Genomic DNA, 21,504 nt, shown 5'->3' on the forward strand with positions numbered 1-21,504 from the left:
ATCCAAGGAGTCTAGAATGTTTGAGTGGAAGTTCCATCCCAAGCCCCTTCCCCTGTGAGTTGCCTCAGTCCAGATTCCACACCCCCCCCCAAGAAAGCCGACCAAACAATGACCCCTCTCCCGAGATGCTCAAGACTACTCCCATAGGGTATTTAAACTGCCTCCCAGAGAACAAAAGCATAGTTTTCCGGTCTTCTTTCCCTGTCTCCTCTCTGAAGAGCTGGAAAGCCATCCGGGAACATTTGTATCCATTAAACCTGGGTGTTTTCTAATTTGGATTATTTGGTCTGATTTGGATTATTGCATTGACGGAGAGACTTATTGGGATACAGAAACTTTTTACCTGGTACAGACCCATGTAGGCCTTGTGCTTGCTGCTTCAGTCTCTGTGAGTTCTTATGAAGTTTGCTCAGTTGATTTAGAGGGACTTAGTCTACTGGTGTTAGCTGTCCCCTCTGACTCTGAAACTCTTTTTGCCTCCTCTTCCTAGGGTTTCCCTGAGCTCTGAGGGGAGGGATTTGATGGAGACATTACATTTAGAACTGTGTGTTCCAAGGTCTCTTTTGTGTGTGTAATGTCTGGCTGTGGATCTCTGTATTTGTCTCCATCTGCTGTAGGAAGAATGTTCTGTGATAATCGTTGGCTACGGCACTGATCTATGAATGTAGCAAAATATTATTAGGAGTCATTTTTTTAAAAAGACCAGCAGTATTTGCTTTTACCCTAGATATCTGGGCTATCTAGTCTGTGGTTCTTGGTCACCCAAGCAGTGACAGAAGTGGTTCCATCTTGTGGAGGGGGCCTTTAGTCAAATCAGACATTGGTTGGTTACTCCCACAAGCTTTGTAACACTGTTGCCCTAGTATAATTTTCAGGCACTACTACATTATAAAAGAGTTTGTGTCTGGGTTGGTGTTTATTTTACTCTTCTGGTAGCCTGCAGAGTACCTTCCTGCACCAAAGACACTAGCATATAGGGGTGAAGAATCTATGTAGGCTCCAGCTCAGCCTTTCCATGTTCATGAGTTTGTGTGGGTGTTGTCTTCAGCAATGGGGCCTTGCTGTCAGTTTGTGGAGAGCAATCTATTGTCTTGGCAACAGCATGGATTATTTGGGGATCTCCATGGAACCCTTTGGCTAACAGCTCAAATGTATGCCACCAATCCATGATACTGAAAGCTTAATTCAGTGACAAGAAATGGCCAGTTGGAACTCTGTCTCCCCTATAATTTTGAGACTTCATTAGGGTCACCATCATATACTTTAGAAAGTTTCCACTGTACTAGATTCCTATACCATGTGGAGGCCCCAAAATGTGAGCCTATGTCCACCTTGACCAAAGTTGGAACTTACTTCTATTCCTTCAAGCTTATTGTGTTTCTACCTCAAACAAAGGTCCCACCTAGATTCAGATCAGAGAGTTCTGCTCTTTCAAGGTTATTGTCAACAGGTGTGGCTAATATCTAGACCTTGTTGTATGTCAGAAATAGAGAAGTAGATATATTTCTACCTCAAACAAAAGTCTAAGGATCCAACTGAGGTTCCCGTTCCTTTAAGGATGTAACATTGGATTCCACCCAGGGAGCTGTTTGCCTACAGAATGTTTTGGTCTAGGGTATGAGCATGACTTGTTATGCTAGCAACAGAATATTTAACCGTGGATGTAACCTGCAACCTTCAGCTGGCCTATTCATTTCCTTCTATCATGTTAATGCAGTTTTTAAAAATCTTACTTCTACCTCTTAGTGTCAGGGTATTTTAAGCAATTGGAAATTAAACATGGCCAATTTCAGTATTCACTGGAACTCCCTCCCAGTACTATTCTATGTTTTTCTGTTTCATTATTTTCACATGCATCTTCATATTCTTTACTAATATTTCTAAATCCCCACACCCCTACCCTGGCAAGAGGTGTTTTGGTTGAGGCTTGTCCGTGACAATACCACCCCTCAAATGCCCCCCAATTCTAGCTGTCTCTCCCTAAGTTCCCCCCCTTAACCCTATCTGCCCTCTTCCTCCCTACCAGATCTTCCTATTCCCAACCCCTGCCCCCATCTACCCATAAAATCTATTTTATGTCCCTCTCCCAGGGAGACTCATGTGCTTCCCTTAGTCCTTTTTCTCTATACTTAACCTCTCTGGGTATATGGACCATAGCTTTGTTATCATTTACTTAATGACTAATATCCACATATAAGTGACTATTGCATATATTTCTATTTCTGGGTCTGGGTTACTGTGGTGGTTTGAATGAAAATAGGCCCATAGTGAGTAGCACTATTAGGAAAAGTGGCCTTATGGGAGTAGGTATGGCCTTATTGGAGGAATTGTGTCATTAGGAGTGAGTGAGCTTTGAAGTTTCAGGAGCTAAAGCCAGGCTCAGTGTCTCTTTCTCTTCTTGATGCCTGCCAATCCAGATGTAGAACTCTGTACCTCTACAGCACCATGTCTGCCACCATGCTCCCTACAATGGTGATAATGGACTAAACCTCTGAACTGTAAACCAGCTCTAATTAGATACTTTCCTTTCTTAGAGTTGTCATGGTCATGGTGTCTCTTCACAGGAATAGAAACCCTAACTAAAGATGATTTTTCTAGTTCCATCCATTTGCTTACAAATATCATGATCTAATTTTTTAACAGCTAAGTAATAGTTCATTGTGTAAATGTACCGCATTTTTATCTGTTCTTATGTTGAGGGACGTCTAGATTGTTTTCCATTTCTGGCTATTGTGAATAGGACAGCAATGAACATGGTTGATCAAGTGTCTTTGTGGTAGAATGGAGCATCCTATGGGTATATATGCCCAAGAGTGCTGCACCTAGATCTTGGAATTATTCTCATCTTTCTAAAGAATTGCCACACTGATTTCCATAGTTGCTAAACAAGTTTGTACTCCCAACCAGAAATGGAGGAGTGTTCTCCTTGCTCCACATCCTTACCAGAATGCACTGTTCCTTATATGTGGTGGAAGGAGGAGTGGCTTGTCTCTTAAAGGGACAGGACAGATCATTACAGTGCCCTCTATCTATTGCAATGAAAAGTTTTTCATGAGGGGTGAGAGTTACGTTTGTCTATGGGCATAAGGATAAGATAAATATTTAGAATGCAGTTAGGACTTTTGCCATTCTAGTAAAGAATAGTAGGTTCTCTTCTAAGATCCATAACCTCACTGGCACTTGGTAATTGGATAAGTTTCTGGTACCAGGCATGACTTTCCTTCTGTTGAGGAAGACTTAAGTCCAATTAAACAGGTGTTAGTTATCCCCAAAGTATTTTTGCCCCTATTACATCTTTAGGGATATCTTGCCTTGTTCACTATTATTGTGGTTATTAGGTGTCATAGTTGGGTAGAACTGTTTATCGACCCTGCCATGGCAGTTTGTAAAGCACCTTCTGATATATAAAAGCTAGTCTTTAGGGATAAGTCTTTCAGGTCAGACCCAACTCAAAGCTTCTACATCGTATCTTGTCTTCATAGTACAATATCTTCAGCAACAGAGACATATGTTCAACCTCTGGGAAGCAGCCAAGGGGAAAAAGCAATAGCCCATTTTGTCTTGGGAATCTTTTGGACTTCCCTCACCAACAACTGGGTGGAGTTTTGCCCTGAGGTTACCACTCCCTTTATGCCATTCAGAATCAGGCCTTTCTTTAAACCTTTTATTTACTTGAACACATAACTATAATATTACACTTCTTTGTTCTCTTTCTCTTTACAAACTGTACATTTTGTATAACTTTTTTAGTCAACTTGCTTTCATTGTAGAACTGCCTAAGAATGATCACTGATGACCATGTGACACAGTTTTGAAATTTCCACTGATATTAATCCAAAACTCTTCAATTGAGCAATGTCTATTTGCACAGGGCAAAAAGCAGCTATATTTGTGTTACAGCTCTGGAGGAAAAACTATCCTGATTGTCAGGAAGTTAGACTATACCTGAAGCTACAAAGGGACAGCTCTGGAGGTAAAGATACCCTGACTTTGTGGGAAGTTAGGCTATACCTGCAGCTGGGGTGTGGTGGGGGATGCTCTCCCCACAGGTTATAGCAATCCTGCTTCACTCTAAGAGAAAACTGTTATAGCTGAGCTTTGTCCCTCCTCAAAGGAAGCTTTCCAGCAGAGGTATTCATTTCTTCTCAACTCCAGCCCAAGATGTTACTCCTGCCTCACTCTGCTAAAGGGGAAACCCCTGCAGAAATGTAGAAATCTTCTCTGGCTCTGGTGAGAAGTTGTTACTTCTTCTGCTCAGTACCCTAAGGGAATGTCTCTGCAAAGGTTGTGCTCTATGCCAGCAAAAGATTTTCACCAAAAAAACACTTTTAAGAAAGAGATTTATTTGGGAATGAGGAGCCTAGAAGAGTGGCTGCCTCTGCCAGGGTGGGAAAGGACAGCTGACAACTGAACAGACTGAATTTTCCAGGGGGAAGATTTTCTGCTCAGGGATTGGTTAGTTTTCCTGTTTAGGGATTGGTTGATTTAGTTGGTCAGGGGCAGATTTGGCTCTAGTTTCAGGGCCAAATTGTGTTTCTTTCACTGGCCCTTTTTTGTTGGCTTTTGGCTCTATTTTCAGGGCCATGGCCTATTTCTTTCACTGACTCTGGTTCTAGGGCTAAAGTATGTTCCTTTGGCTCTGGTTTCAGGATCATTGTGTGTTTCTTAGATTCTGTGTTCAGGGCTAAAGTGTATCTTTTGCTGACTCTGGGTTCAGGGTCAGAGTGCTAGATTTTGTGCTCAGGGATTGATTGGCTTTCCTACTCAGGGATTGGTTGGTTTTGTGTTCAGTGTTTCTTTCACTGGTTCTGGTTTCCGGGGCCAGGACTGGTTTCTTTACTGGTTTCAGGGTCTTTTCTAGTTTCAGGGTCAGGGTGTGTTTCTTTCACTGGCTCTAGTTTTAGGGCCCTGGGTAGGTTTCTTTGGCCAGCCCTTTTAGCCTACAACATTATTTGCCAAAATATTACAAAAATGATCTCTAGAGCAGCCAATAACTTTCTTTCCCTGTGAAACCTCTTGAGCTGGGCTCCCATAGTTCAATTGCCCTAATACTACTGTCTTTCATGCTTGTGCTACGATGTCCCATTAAGCCTCACTTAAAACATTCATGCCCCAAATTCTCAAGTCTTTCATATTACTCCAAACAACAGCATGGTCAGGCCTGTCACAGCAATAGCCCAGTCTTTTACAAAACACTTAATTGGTGTCTTGCTTACACTTTTATAGGATTAGTCCCTGATCATCATGGTAGGAAGGAATTAGGCATGGTGATAGCACAGTAGCAGACAGCTTTACATCCTGATCCATACTCAGCAGGTTGAAAGACACTGGGCCTGGCAGAATCTTTTGAAACCTCAAAGCTGTCTCCTATTGACAGACCTTCTTCACTAAGGCCACAGCTCCTAATCTTTACCTAACGGTTCAAACAATTAGGAACAAAGCATGGAATTATGGGGGCTTCTCATTCAAGCCAACACTTGGCTTATGGCTTTTGGTGAAACCATTGCCATCCCAAATTGTATATTTCATTTAACACACACACAAGCATACACACACACACACACATATATGTATATATATAATTTGTATTTTAAATTTTATTTAATTCAAAAACTATATATAGAGACTTTCAACCATTAGTAGTGTTCTTTGTTCTTCTTTCCATCTCCTTCTGTGTTGGCCTTACCCTCTTCTTCCAAATTCAAGCCCTCTTCCTCCTCAATTTTCTCACCTTTCCTTACATATCACTCATATCTTGCTATTGCATTCTCTAGGCCCCTTCCACCATGATCAATTTTTACTTTCCTGATTTTTGGTAGTTACACCAGGTCACATACTCAGATCTGAAAATTTGGACATAGGAGCCAGAGATAAGAGAGAACATGTGATGTTTGTCTTTTTGTGTCTGAGAGTCCACACTGAACATAATATCTTCTAAATGAACAAATTATGGCACATGACATATCTTTATAATATTGTTTTAAAATAGTGTTCTACTGCAGATACTTTGTATGTGTAAATTAAAGAGGTAAATTCTAGGGTGTGAGGGAAGACGAAGCTGCTGTGATTCTCAGGAGAGTAAATAGAGTTCAAATAAGGATAGAATGATGAAAGTGATAGATATTTCAGTCTAGGGAATAGAGAGAGAAATGTATAGCAATGAATAATAATAGTAAGAATTTATGGAGTACTTGCTATGCACCAAGTCTGGTGCCCATCATACAGGCTATGTTCATTCCATTATCTTGGTTTTTCCAATTCTTCAAGGTAGTTCTTATTATCTCTCTCTCGCAAAAGAAGACACCAAGGCCCAGGAGGATGTAATGATTTGTCCTATACTACCAAACACTGATTCGAGACATAGAATCCAAATCCATGTCTGTCTTTATAGAGATATCACACACTTTCTATTAATTGTCATGTAGTAATCATTGTAAACATTTGAGTAAGTATTTCTGTGGGCCACAATTTTAAGTGCTATGCACATACAGTAGGCTCCTCCTATTTAACATTTCACTTTCTGCACCTTTAGTTAACTTCAATCACTTGTAGCTCAAAATTACCACGTGCAAAACTCTAGAAATAAACAATTCGAATATTTTCAATGACACTCCCAGAAGCATGGTGAGATTTCAAATCATCCTACTCCGTCTCACATCAATAATTCCACATCTAGCATAGTCATACTGTGTACAGTGATTTAGTATAAGTGACTACTGAATAGTTATCTTGGTTGTTAGATTTACTGTCATGGTATTATAGGGCTTCTCTTTGAGTAATCCTCAAACACAAGACTAGTGATATAACAACAGTGAACAACAATGACAACAAAACCCAGCAAGGTATAAAACATGAAATGATGGATTAACTGGTACTGCATAGTAACTGGAATGATACTGCATAGTCTGCCTGAGATATATGAAGAAACAGTGTCTATATGGTTGGCTACTATCATCTGTTTTAGGCATCTGATGAGCGTCTTAAGACATATCTCCTATGAGTAGGGGGAGAATACCGTATTAGTTCATTTAAATTATACTTTGAGAATTCCATATGAAAATTATAGTTTCATTTTTTATGATACTGTTTCTTTGGTTTGTTCCATCTTTATGTTTTATAGGAATTTTTGTTTTCATGAATAAAAATTGGGTTTTCTTAGACAATAAAAATAAACAATTGAAGTATGTCATAGACTGACTAACAAAGGATTTGAGAACTACTTCTGCCTAAGGTTAAGTTCTTTTTAATCTTCCTAAACCTGGAAAATCAGATAATTTCACTGTGTGTGAAATTAGAATTTCCTTTGCCAGAATATTATTTATAGTTATTTTCCTTTCAAAAGATAGCTGGCATGGCTTGAGAGTGTTGAAATGTTGACGGCCTATAAATTATGGGAGTTAGCCAAAAAACTCTTTTGCCTTATTTTTAGCTTTATTTTATAGAACAGAAATATAGAACTTTATATTTTATTTGGCAACTATTGAGGCTTTATGAATATGGGACTGAAATGATGACTCCTAGAAATATAGGTCTATGTTCCGTGTGAGTAATAAATCACAAGGTATTCTAGAGAATAAGTGGAGGTATACTGCTTATGTATTCAAACGCTATTCCTTGTATGCTGCAGAACCAGGCAGTGAATCTGGAAAAGAAGGGCCGATATATGAGACAATATGAATGAAGAAGTAGTAAAAAGATGTTTGCAAGGGATGTAGTGAGAAGAAAGTATCATGGATGACTTTCGAGTTTAGATCCTGGGAAACTATTCTGCAATTTTCTATTCTACAATAACACAGGGGAGTAACAAGATAATAGGCAATCTTACATTCCAATGTCTTTTAAGAGAGAGAGAAATTGACAATTAACCTTCACTTAGAATTCTACCATTAAATAAGCAAATTTAGCAAGTATTTGTAATGTCTTGGTTTGCAACCACAAGAGAACTATGCTGTGGTTCTATTCAGGACATTATTACAAAATTTGAGTGGTTAAAAAAAATCAGAGAATGATAGACCTATTGCAACAGCTAAGCTCCTTGATGTCCAAATTACAATCAATTTGATTGCAGTTTCTGAATGTGGTGAAAAGACAGCTCATTGTGCGATTTCTAAAAACATACTGCCCCCCACCCAAAGCACAGTTAGATTTGCCAGTTCTCTGTCTCTTCAGAGACATGGGAATGAGTAGGAAAGCAGCAGTTATTCTTATTTGTTTCTGCACAAATTAGGAAAGTTTGAGTTTGCTTAGGTGCATTTTGCTGCTCATGCTAGCCCAAGCTGTTTGGAGAAAGTAACAAGACAGTTTAGAGGTAGGGAGAGAGGGCATAGAAACACAATGGCATGGAAGCAGAACTGGGACTACTTGAGATGGAAGGTGCATGTGGGATAAACAGGGGAATGGGAGAAACAGTTGAGGAGAATCAAGGAAGACGTGTGTGAAAATGCCCTAATGAAATCTACTATTTTCTGTGTTAATTAAAAACCAAGCAGCAGCTGGACGGTGGTGGCACACGCCTTTAATCTTAGCATTTGGGAGGCAGAGGCAGGCGTGAGTTCAAGACCAACCTGGTCTATAAGAGCTAGTGCCAGGACAGGCTCCAAAGCTACAGAGAAACCCTGTCTTGAAAAACCAAAAAAGAAAAACAAACAAACAAAAAACAAAAACAAAACAAGCAGCACAGCAAAAGAAAAAGATAAAAAATGTGTGTGTGTTGGGTGTGTGTGTAAAAACACTATTAAACAATATCAGGAGTAAAAATGTAGAAAACATAAATGACTAAGTAAATGAGAAACTTTAAAAATAATAGATTTTTTATGATCAGCCTTAGGGTCCAGGCACTTGAAATTTACAAATAAAATTCCTTAGGAAATATAACTTATTAAACCTGACTGAAAAGACATCTGAGTAAATAAGCTTTGAAGAACCTGAGTCAATAGCTGAAAATTCCCTCTTATGTAAGCACAAAACAACAGACCTAAGTGAACTTACGGGCAAATTCTACAAACTGTTCAAGCCACATTGAACTTCAATAATCTGTAGATTCTCCAGGCTTCTGTTATTTTGATGCCAAATCATGCAGGGATGTTTTAAGGGAGTAAAACTGCTAATGACTAAGTAATATAAATTTTAACATTCCAAATTTTAAGATTTTAGTAATTTAATAGGTATCAAAATACTCTCAATAAAATTTTACTTGTGATGATTGTACTTTTAACATTCAAACTACGTAAAATAGCCAGATTTATTGTATCAGGCATGTGTTTTCCCCTGTAGCCAAGTCAGAAAGCAGTTGGCTATCCCACTCCTGTGATGATAATGTTTCACAAGGTATAAGACTGTATGAGACTGGTAACTTCCCCCCAGCAGCCTACACAGAACCATTCAGGACCATGAAAAGTAGCCAGCAATGAGGAAGTTTTCTGGCCCGGACCAACTTGATTTGCCCGTATGCTGTGAACAAAATATGTGGTTCCTTCAGCAATATGATCTTATCATCAAGTTCTAGTGGGCAACCCAAAGCAGTGGCAATAGCCTGGATTTTGTGGGTCTCAGGGAGACCTCTGATCAGCAATTGAAGGGGAGTGTCCCATGCCCTTGGACATTTTATTTGGCAATCTGTGACTTCTAGGAGGCACATTATCTCCTGTACAGGATAACTCCCATTAAACTCTCATATGTGGACACATATGTGGATTTTTATATGTATAAACACTGCATTTTGTTCATATGCACACCCTACTACTCCACTAACTGTTTCCAGGTCCACCTCCACCCCTTCCCACTCTGTTCCAACTCCATGAACTCTCTTTCACTTCAATAATCCACCAAGTCCACTTTGTGCTAACCTTACATTATTATAAAGTATTAAAAACACCTTAGTGTTAATTATCCCTTCCCTGTCCCCTCCTCTGTCCAATTCTCCCATACCTGTCCCCATCTAAACCTCCTTTCCTATTATTCCCTTTGAGGAACTCTCAGGCCCCAGGGATAAACATACTAATATTTTTTTCTGCTAAATGGACATGACATCAAGCTGCCCTTTAAATTTGCATCTCTACATCCATAATTAGTGCAGCTCCCAGACCTCATCAGAGAATTTTCTTTGTGTAGTTCACAGCAATTAAGATGGAAACTCACAACTGGTCAAAGTGTAGAGAATAAAAGAGAGCGAGTGCTTTGTCACAAATGGGACATCTATATCACAGCCTCCCACTCTGAAGGTCTCATGGACCACAGCAGCACAGGGGGTGAATGAATTGTAAGAGGCAGAGGTCAGGGAGGAACAGAGCAAAACAGTATCTTCTGGACATGACAGAGATGCTACACTCATAAACACACAGCTGCTATGGCTACCTGTATAAGGCCTGCACACAATCAAGCTGGTTAGTATCTTAGCATGGGAGAGGCATTCATGAGCTCCCATTCCCAAGTGAGGAGCTACGAAAATTAATAACTTCTAGATGAGGGAGATTCAGGTTTGTTTTTTCTGATGTGGCCCATAGTAGGATGATCACACACCAGCAAATGGTCCTCACTCCTAGGAATATACAGTTAACACAAATTGAACTTGATAGATTATTGAATAGAAGAAGAGAGGACACAGAGTTGGAAGGGAGTAAGTAGGAAGGGGTAGAGTGGATCTGGAAGGAATTAGAGGGAGGAGTGGGGAGTGCATATAGTCAAAATACAGAATATGAACTCAAAAGTATTTAAAATATGTAATATAATCTCATTAGGTTAAATTTAGGGAAAATATAACCAATAAATTGGAGAATTTATTGTTGAGTACAGGAGGTATGATTGGAAAAGAACTGATGTTTCTATTGCTAGTTGTAAGGGCGCATACTTATCCCTTGGATCAGAACTAAGGCAGTTGCCATGACTCTTGTGTGTTTCACTTATGTTTGATCATAGAAAAGTCTCAGTTTGATTAAAATATCAGCAGTAATTCGAGCTCTAATGTTCCTTTAAAGTTCAGTCTTCCACCTTGCATTTCAGGTCTGCAGTGGCTGCAAAACTAGAAAAGGGGATGCAGACATTAGCTTATCATTATCATTTTTCTAAAAGTGTTTCTAATTCCCTTCTGCTATTTTTTTTCTTATAAGGGTTTCTGAATTGGACAAAAGAGGACAGGCAAGAGAAAGAAAGGTGCGTTTTTCATACTATTGCTATGAACCATCATTAACATTGTCTGGGCCTTGCAAATGTTTAAAATCATTTTTGGTGGGGTACTCTTGTGGGTAGAAAGGGACCATTCTGTCCCTCATATTTACCAAGAAGGGTGGCAAACCAGTATATTGTGTTTCATGATTTTTGGGTGACATGTTATTTGCATTTAAGTAGTTTCTGTAAAGCTCTTTTCCCTAGAATTAAGGTAAAGTAAGAAGACTTCAAACTAACAAAATGTCCTCCCAATCATTCAGCTAATTTTCAGGCTATTTCTTAGACTTGCTAGCTCTTGGTAAAGGTGATGCTTGCCAGTCAGCTAATAGCTACACAACCAGTTCGTAATACGGCGCTCTCACATCTCCCAGGAATGTGATATTTTTAACCCATATTTCTAAAAGGAAAACTAAAAACCTTTTTAAAATCATCTTTCTCTACGTTAGTCTACTAATGTCAATTCTACCAGTGCCATTCAACTTAATAAACAATGAAGAAAAATGTATTTCCATCTTAATGGGTGTAGAATAATAATTTGATAAAATACAAACCTTTTAACAAACTTTCTAGCAGTAGAAAATCAATTCTCAGTCTTATTAAGAAACTGTCAGAGTTAAGCATAATGTTGCACACCTTTAATCCCAGCACCCAGGAGGCAGAAGCAGGTGGATCTCTGAATTTGAGGACAGTCTGATCTTCATAAGTTCTAGGACAGCAAGGGTTACATAGTCACCATGTTGCACAAATAGATGTGTTGACTTTCTTTATCTTTTTGAAGATTTATTTTTTGCATATTTATTTGTGTATTTGCATATTTGTTTGTGTTTATCTCTGTTAGTCAGTGTGGATATGTGTGTATAGATGCACATGTTTATACATGCACAGAAACAAAAAGAAGGTGTTGGATCTCTTGGGGGCTGTAGTTGCAGGAGTTCGTGGGACACCCAGATTGGTATGTGGTTGTTTGATCCTCTAGTCCTCTGATTAGGCAGAGAGCCCTCTTAACCACGGAGCCATCTCTCTTTAGCTCCCAAACTTGTTTTCCTTAAACAAAATTTCATATTCTTTGACAAGAATCTCCCCCAAACCTTTAGTAATCACTATTCTATTCTGAGTTCAACATTTTTAGCTTCAACATGTGAGTGATACCATGTAGCATTTGCATGTGTGTGTGTATGTATGTATGTATATATGTATTTGTATGACTTATTTCATTTGGCATAACATACACACAGTGCGCCCATGCTGTAAATGACAGGATTTTGTTGTATAAGGATCAGTATGTTATATTATTTATACAAACATCTTTAATTCATTCATCTGTTGATAAGCAATTTTATTGATTCCCTTTCTTGACTATTGAGAGTAGTGTGATGAACTTTTGAGGGTATCACTTTGACATATTAATTTTGTTTCCTTCAGATGTGAAATCAGTGTTAATAGCACTGATGGATCATATGACAAGTATAGTTTTAAACTTATTTATTTATATTATTTTAAATCTCATGTGTGTATGTATCTGTGGGGGGTGTTGTGCACATGAGTGCAGCTGTTCATAAACAAACAGCTGTGAGCCAATGAACTCAGGTTCTCTTCAAGAGTAGAAAGTACTTTTAACCACTGACCCATCTCTCCAGATCTGTAGTTTTAAAGGTCTTGTTTAATTTTGTTTTGTTTTTTGAGACAAGGTTTCTCTGTGTAGCTTTGGAGCCTGTCCTGGAACTCACTCTGTACACCAGGCTGAATTTGAACTCTCAGAAATCGACTCCTCTCTGCCTCCCAAGTGCTGGGATTAAAGGTGTGCACCACCACTGCCTGGCTAGTTTTTTTTTCTATTTTTTATTGATTTTTATTGAGCTCTACATTTTCTCTGCTCCCTTCCCTGCCTCTCACCCCACCCCTTCAACCCTCCCACAAGGTCCCCATGCTCCCAATTTCCTACTTCCCATGTAGTAGATTAGATCTACTGTAAGTCCCTCTTAGGATCCTCATTGTTGTCTAAATTCTCTGGGATTGTGATTTGTAGGCTGGCTTTCTTTGCTTTATGTTTAAAAACCACCTATGAGTGAATACATGTGATAATTGTCTTGCTATGTCTGGGTTACCTCACTCAAAATAATGTTTTCTAGCTCCATTCATTTGTCTGCAATTTCAAGCTGTCATTATTTTTTTTCTGCTGTGTAGTACTCCATTGTGTAAATGTGCCACATTTTCCTTATCCATTCTTTGGTTGAGGGGCATTTAGGTTAGTTTTAAAGTTTTCGACACACTACCTAGTGTTTACATGGTGCCTTCATTAACATGTATTCCCATCAGCAGTATACAAGCTTCCCCTGTTCTCTACACTTCACTAATGACTGTTTCTTTTTACCCTTTAGAATAGCCATTGTAACAGACACAAGATTATGTTCTGATATCATTTTATTTGCTGTTTCCTTAATCATGCTGACTTTTTTTCATTATATGTATGGCATCCTTGAAGAAATGTCTGTGCTGGTCCTTTGCCCAGTTTTCAACTCAAGTTCATTGTTTATTTAGTAAGTTATTTGAGTTTTTGTACATTTCGCAGAATAGCTCTTTATCATATATTCTACTTTCAAATATTTTCTCACATTCCTAAGTTGTTACATCAGTTTGTTTTTTTTCACTTGCTGTGCAGAAACTCTTAAGTTTTCAATAGTCCTATTTATCTACTTTCCCCTTTGTTATCTGTGTTTTTGGAGTCATAAACCACCCATCATACTATACCAAAAAAAAAGTGTTACCTGGATAATTGTCATGAAATTTTGCCTCTAAGTTTTTCTACTAGTAATTGTATAGATTCTGGTTTCACATTTAAGTATTCTTTTCAAGTTGATTTTTTTATGCGCTTTGAAATAAAGGTTCAGTTTCATTCCTCTGCGTGTGGATATCCAGGGTTCCCGACACAATGTACAGAAGACATGTAATTTCTCCATTATGTGTTCTTGGCAACGTTGTCAAAAAATGATTGCGCATAAATCCATGGATTTATTTCTGGGCTCCTTATTCGTTTCCTTTGATGTCTGTGTCTGTTTATATGCCGGTGTTATGAAGCTTAATTAGTAGAGCTTTGCAGCGTATTTGAAGCCAGGTAGTGTATAGCTTTCAGCTTTTCTGTTATTGCTTGTGATTGTCTTAGCTACATAGCAATTAAACAACTCCTAATGACAGATTGCTGTACCCATAGATCAGTACAATGCTTAAGCCTCATCAGAGAAACTTCTTCTCACGGTAATTAGCATATACTACACATGGACAATATGCATCGAGTAAGAGATTGGAGTTCTACCTCTAAATGGGATGTCTTTATCACATCCTTCCCCTCAGGACTCAGGGTTCTATGTGGAAGAGGGGAAGGAAAAAAATGTAAGAGTCAAAGGTTGTAGATAAATTTAAGGAAGCAGAGTTTTCCAGATACAACAGGGCAGACGTATATGTGAACTCATAGAGACTGTGGCAACAGGTATAAGACTGCATAAACTCAAGCCAGATAAACATCCTAGCACAGAGGAAAGGAGGTGAACTCAAAGTCCCACTCCTAGCCAATTGATAGGTGCTACAAAGGGAGAATTGGTTTTCCCCAAAGGAATATCTCTGGCATAGCAATGACGTTTCAGGGCAGGCTCTCTCCTCAATGACAGCTGATCAATGCAAAATGGACTCCTTGTCGTTTTAATAGTTATTTTAGGAGCAAAAAACCCCACGAAGTTAGGTAGGGAGGGAGAAGTTGTGGGATATGAAAGAATATGATGAAATAAATTTACCGTATAAAATTTTCAAACAATTTAAAGAAAATGGTTGACTTAGCTTTTCTGGATCTTTTGTATTTTGCTATGTGCCATAGGATTTTTTCCTATTTCAATGACTATTTCATTGATTTTTTTTCTAGAAATGGCATTGAATTTATATATCATTTTAGATATTTATGCATTCTAATATTATTCAATCTATAACTACAAAATATTCTCTATTTGTGTGTTCTTATTATTTTTACTAACTCTCCTTGGCTATATGTATCCCAAGGGCCACAGGTTGGCTAAACCTGGCTCTATAGAGAAAATATTCACAAGAATGTACGCAAAATTTACTAAATACAGGACCATTATGTGAAAAAATCCATTGTATTTCTATATGTTGGTAACAAATGTAGAAGTAGGAAGAATAAAAGGAGAGACAAATGAAGGTTTCTGGATATATACATGTGTGTGTGTGTGTGTGTGTGTGTGTGTGTGTGTGTGTGTAGGTAGGTAGGTAGTAGCTGATGCACAGTTCTTCATTATATTCTCTTTTTTTGTCTTTTTGAAATACTATGCCTAGAAAGAGTACTGAGTGTCAGTGTTAGAATGACAAACCAGAATCACAAAATGAAGACTTGAATAGCTATTTACCCGTATGCATTTGATTGCATACTGTGTTCTCTATTGCTTACTCCCATGTAAACTGAAGCAAATCCTTTGTTATTCTTAACCCTTGATTTTTATATTTCTGAAATGTCATTGTTATAAGGAATTCAAAAGTTATTAAGAGTGAGAACAGGGCAAAAGTGTGAAGAAATGCTCCATTTTAATCTAGGTTCCTTTGTAAACAGAGACTGTGCTTTTGTTTCCCGGCCACCCAAACTCAAATAATCACATAAAAGCTATATTAATTACAACACTGTTTGGCCAATGGCTCAGGCATATTTCTATCTAGCTCTTACATTTTAAGATAATTTCCAAGCCCAGAGTCTTTCTCTATTGCCTGCAGATTGAGATGTAGAACTCTCAGCTACTTCTCCAGCACCATGTCTGCCTGTGTACCACCCTGCTTCCTGCCAAGATGACAACGTACTAAGCCCCTGAAACTGAAACTGTAAGCAAGCCCCATTTTGATGCTTTTCTTTATAAGAGTTGCCATGAGCATGGTGCTTCTTCACAGAAATATAATGCTGACTTAGACAGTGTAACAATGACCAACATTTATACTTCTGTCTTAATCACTGATTCTCTGCAAAGTAATTTACTATTATATGAACTGCTGTATATTACAGTTGTCATGCCTACATAAGAAATAAACTCTACCACATTGATAGTTTTGCTGTTTAAAGTAAAACAAAACAGAAAATGATTTATTATATTTTAAATGAGAATGCATTGTCATAAAATAAATATATTAATCTTACAAATCCAAATTCCCTATTAGATGTTAAACATTATATATTATTTTATTGAGTCTTTTGTAGCTTAATATAATGTGTTTTTATTATATTTACCTTCTCACGCCCCCTCCCACTAACTCAGATTCATCTTCCACATTCCTACCTTCTCCCAAATTTGTGTCTCTTTTTAATTTTTTTCAATAACCCACTGTGTCTAATTTGTGTTGCCTATATTCATATGAGTATTGGGCCATACACTGGAGCACAGTCAACCTACTAGGAGCCTTACACTTAAAGAAACTGTCTTTCCCCCAGAAGCTGTCTGCTGGCAATAGTTAAGTGGATAGTAAATCTCTTTCTCATGGAATTTAAGATCCATTGTGGAGGATGGTATCAAAAGATTGTAATAACCAGAGGTGGGAGAGAACCAGGGCAAAACAGGGTCTTCCAGAAATCCCATGACCTACGTATTCAAGACCTCAAAAAGATGTAATTGTTTTCACAAGCCTTGAATAAGATCAATCCAGTCAACATTCCCTTACAATATTGCACCCATGGGCATGCCTTGCCACACTGCTCATTATCATAGCTCATAGGGTTCATGGTTGTGTAAGTCTATTGTTCACTGTTTTCTCCAGCAGCAACCTCCACCTTCTAGTACTACAAAAACTAGCCAACAAGGAGGAAGCTTTCTTGTCAATATCGACTTGATTTATCCACACCCTGTGAGCAAAGGGTTTGTTTTCTTCAGCAATAGAATTTTATCAAGTTCTGGTGGTCAACAAAAATTAATGGCAATAGCGCATACTGTTTTGTGGATCTCTGGGACACTTCTGATCACTGACTCAAGTTGAAATATCTGACATCTGATGCTAGGCTTTTAAATTTGTAGCCTATGGCTCTTGGAAGGAGCATTATCCCCTATATAAGGTAAAAATTAAACTACTGACATGAATATAAATATATAAGAACCTCAAATTTTAAAACTATATATTTAAAAAGAGCCACAATGGTTTTAACTTGGTGAATTATGAATTTCTAATTTACAGTTGTAAACACCCATGTCATTTTTAGTCATATTGGATCAAAATTTTAAAAATCTGATGGAAGTTTAAAAGACGATTTTTTTTAAAAAAAAAAACAGGACAATGTATTCTTAGAGTAAATTTTGGTTTATTTCTCTGCGAGGGAAGATTGTCCATCTGGTTTAGATGATGAAGCATCTGGGAATCAGAGCCCTTTGAGAAACACCATAAAATTCTGACACATAACTTAATCCTGTGAGCCAAGAACAGTTTCACTCAAAGAAAATATTGCATATCTATGTCATATACAACCCCAGCCACACATGTGCATGAAAGAAATTATAAATGATACTAGTCTTTACTTCCTGCCACTTCAATCATTTTCTTACCTACTAGCAGACACTGTGGGGAAAGTTCATTGATGGAATTCTAAGACTAAAAGTTCACATGTGTTAGCCTAACTTTTTCAATCATGAACCAAGAAAGGAACATCAGTTTTGACATTTAGTAATAGATTCTCAATTGGTCTGATGGAAAAAGTAATCTCTCACTTAAATGACTAACAGGTCCTTGAAAAGAATGACCTGGAGGCTCTGCTCATAGAATGACAGCAACTTTAAACATGCCTGTACATTTCGTCAAAATGTCAGCTCTTTAAAAAGTTCCTGCACTTTGGGTATGAACCTCCTTATGATCAGATATTAGATCAAAATTTTCTTACTTTAAAGATATAGCTGCATTTTAAAAATTTAAATCAGGAACTATTAGAAATATTCATAACTTTTGAACTAAGTTGAAAATTGTCAACCATATTTCTCATTCAGGTAACAACTTGTGTCAAACGGGAATCATAGGAACTGCTTCTCATTGTGGTAATCCCAAGGAATTCTAAATTTTATTTATATACTTTAATTTACAAAGATTAAAATGTGCCCTTGCTGATATTCTGAAATTTTCATTGTGACTTAAAAAGATCATTTTAGGATTAAAAGAAAACATATGCCTCCATTCTCTACAGACTATCCTAGGCCTATTAAGGCCAAAGCAGTCAGCCCTTTTTCTGGAAAAAATTTCAGGAGGCTATTGGTTAATTAATTCAACAATATTTATTAACTATGTACTTAGTTACATTACTATTCTAGACAATGGATGCAGAGTGAACAAAATAAACAAAGGTGATTAGTAGATGGTAGTTTAGTTTTAGGAGTGCTATGAAAAGTAAATTCATCAGTTTATGAGAATAGAATTTTGGTTAAATCCATTGAAGATAAAGTTTTCAGTGAATGATTCAATAAGGAGGTGACATTTAAGCTGATATCTGAATGAACTAAGCTCTGAAAACGTTGCAAAAACAGAATGCAAAGTCTCTGAGGTGGGAATGTCTTTGTTGTACTAGAAAAAAAAATAGAAGGCCAGTGTGCAGCTCAAGTTTAGTTTAAAAATAAATGTCAGTGCTACTGAATGAGGTCAGAGAAACAGTCTCAAAAACATAAGGTCAGGGACTATGAAGGCCACAACAAAGACTGTATAACTGTATATATTCTTCTGAATGTGACGGGAAACCATTGGAAAATTTTAAATATGGGAATGGCATATACTTACATAGTTTAGATTGTTCTTCCTGAAAACTATAAAAAGGGAGAACTATACGGGAGTAAATATGAAAGGGAAAAAGAGGGCAGGAGACTTTCATGATCATCTGAATGAGCTCACTGTGGCTAAGACCTGGAGTGGGCTGGCAGCAGTGGTGACATAGGAGGGTCTAAGCTAGAGTCTTTGTTTTGATTTGTTCCAAAGCCTTCAGGTGCATCATTATTCATTTGTCATCTCTCACGTTTTGAGGCAGGCATTTAGTGCTATTTTCCTCTTGACAGCTACCTTCACTGTGTCCCATAGATTTTGGTATATTGTGTTTTCACATTCATTCAAACCTATGAATTTGTAAATTGCTTCTTGATTTCTTCCTTTACCCAATTATAATTCACTAGTTTGCTCTTTCAGTCTCCATCAGTTTGTGTTCTTCCTATATTTTCTATTGTAGTTGACATCTAGAGTTATTCTATTGTGATATGATAGAGTACAGGATATTAGTTCCTTTTGAAATATGTGTTAAGACTCTGTATTCTAATACGTGGTTAATTTCAGAGAAAATTCAATGGGCTGCTGAAAAAAAGTGTATTGTTTAGTGTTTAGGTGGAATGCTCTGGAGTTGTCCTTTAGGTCCATTTATTTATGATATTATTTAACTCCAGTGTGTCTGTTTAGTTTTTTTTTTAAATGACCTGTTTAAGGGTGAGAATGGGGTGTTACAGTCACCCCCATCACTATGTTGGGGCTAATCAGCAGTTCTTAGATCTAATAGTGTTTTTTCAATTGGGTGCCTCTGTGTTTGGTACATTTGTTTAGATTATTCTTTCAATGAGTATGAAGTGACTTTCCTTCTCTCTTCTGACTAGTTTTCGTTTGAAGTCTATTTGCTGGGTATTTGAATTGATAAACCTGCTTATTTCTTAATTTGGATGGAATAGGATACCTTTTTTCATCCTTTTAAATAAGGCAGTATCTATCATTGATAGGTATGTTTCTTGGAAGCAGTAAAAATATACATCCTGATTTCTGTTAATCTGTGTCATTTTATTGGGGAAATTGAGACCATTAATATTGAGCTATTATTGAAACATATATTAATTCTTGTCCCTTTTTGCTGCTCTGTGGTCTTTTCTTAGACCTCCCCCCACTTTTTGAGACACGGTATCTGTAGCTTTGGAGCCTGCCCTGGAACTAGCTCTTGTAGACCAGGCTAGCCTTGAACTCACAGAGATCTGCCTGCCTCTGCCTCCCAAGTGCTGGGATTAAAGGCATGCACCACCACTGCCCAGCTTAGACCCCACTTTTAATTAAACTGTTCTGGAATTGTTTATTAATTCCATGTCTTCTTTGGACTGTTAATCGTATTCAGATGAAAGTATCCCTTCCAACATCCTGTATCTGAAAGTATCCTTTCCAGCATCCTGTATAGATCTAACTTACATGTAATAAATTTATTTATTCTATTTTTCTTTTCATTGTGGAAAGTTTTTTTTATTTATCCTTCAACATTAACATATAGTTTTACTGTGTATAATAGTCTGAGTTGACAACTCTGGCTTTCAGACCTTGGAATTCATCTTTCCAGACCCTGTTGGCTTTAAAAGTCTCTGTCAGTTAATGAAATATTATTCTAATGGGTCTGTCTTTATAAATGATGTGACCTTTCTCTCTTACAACTTTTAATACCCTTTTGTCGTTCTGTGTTTTTAACGTTTTAACTATAATATGTCATGGTGAGTTTCTTTTCTGTTCTTGTCTATCTGTAGGCTTCTTGTACCTGACTGGGCATCTCTGAGGCAATTTTATTCTTTGACTTTTCCTGAAAATATTCTATCTGTATTCATGATAGTATTCTTCTCTTTCTTTGTTCATATTCCAAAGGTCAAGTTCTTTTATGTTGTCCCAGAGTTCTCCCATATTAGGCTGTGATTCTGTTTTCCATCTAATCAATCATATTGGTGAGGATTTTCACTAAGGTTTTTATTTGGCTTATATAGTATTTCATTTGTAGCATCACTTCAGTTTGGCTTCTCTTTAGCAATTCTCTTTGTTGGTGTCTACTTTTATATCTTAGATTTATTTCCTTTTTTAAGTCATTTATTTGTTCTTTTGTGTATATTTATGTCTTCTTTATGTTGTTTAAACATACTTTGTCTGAAAGTTCTTCCAAACAACACCCCGCATTAGACAGGAAAATATTAAAATCAGGACTGTAATTAATTAAAAATAAATAGAATTGGTTCTTTGAGAAGATTATTAAGATTAACAAACCTTTAGTCAAATTAACCAAAAGAAAGGGAGAGGAGACACAAATTAATAAAAATTGTAGATAAAAGTGAGACATTACAATAGACATTGGTGAAACTCAGAGTCATAAGGACATATTGTTAAAATTTATATTTAACTAAACTGGGTAATCCAAAAGAAATGGATGAATTTCTAGATGCATATAACCTACTGAAGTTAAATAAAGATGTAGTATGTATTAGTCAATGTTCTCTAGAGTAACAAAACTTATAAACTAAATTTCTCTCTCTCTCTCTCTCTCTCTCTCTATATATATATATA

General features: G+C 37.3%; 1 long non-coding RNA gene across 2 annotated transcripts in view; it reads left to right on the plus strand.

Annotated features, from left to right (window-relative positions):
• The first annotated feature begins 3,872 nt into the window (after positions 1-3,872).
• LOC119805137 overlaps positions 3,873-21,504 on the plus strand; it is a 54,323-nt gene continuing 36,691 nt past the window's right edge. Inside the window, exons 1-3 of one of the 2 annotated variants that reach the window (XR_005283874.1) lie at positions 3,873-3,973; positions 11,106-11,148; positions 15,931-16,027. This is a non-coding gene — a long non-coding RNA (uncharacterized LOC119805137). Of the gene's footprint in view, positions 3,974-11,105; positions 11,149-15,930; positions 16,028-21,504 lie in introns of those variants that run through there. The other variant, XR_005283873.1, reaches the window with a different exon arrangement.

Source organism: Arvicola amphibius, chromosome X (assembly GCF_903992535.2).
Source record: "Arvicola amphibius chromosome X, mArvAmp1.2, whole genome shotgun sequence".
Taxonomy (NCBI): Eukaryota; Metazoa; Chordata; class Mammalia; order Rodentia; family Cricetidae; genus Arvicola; species Arvicola amphibius.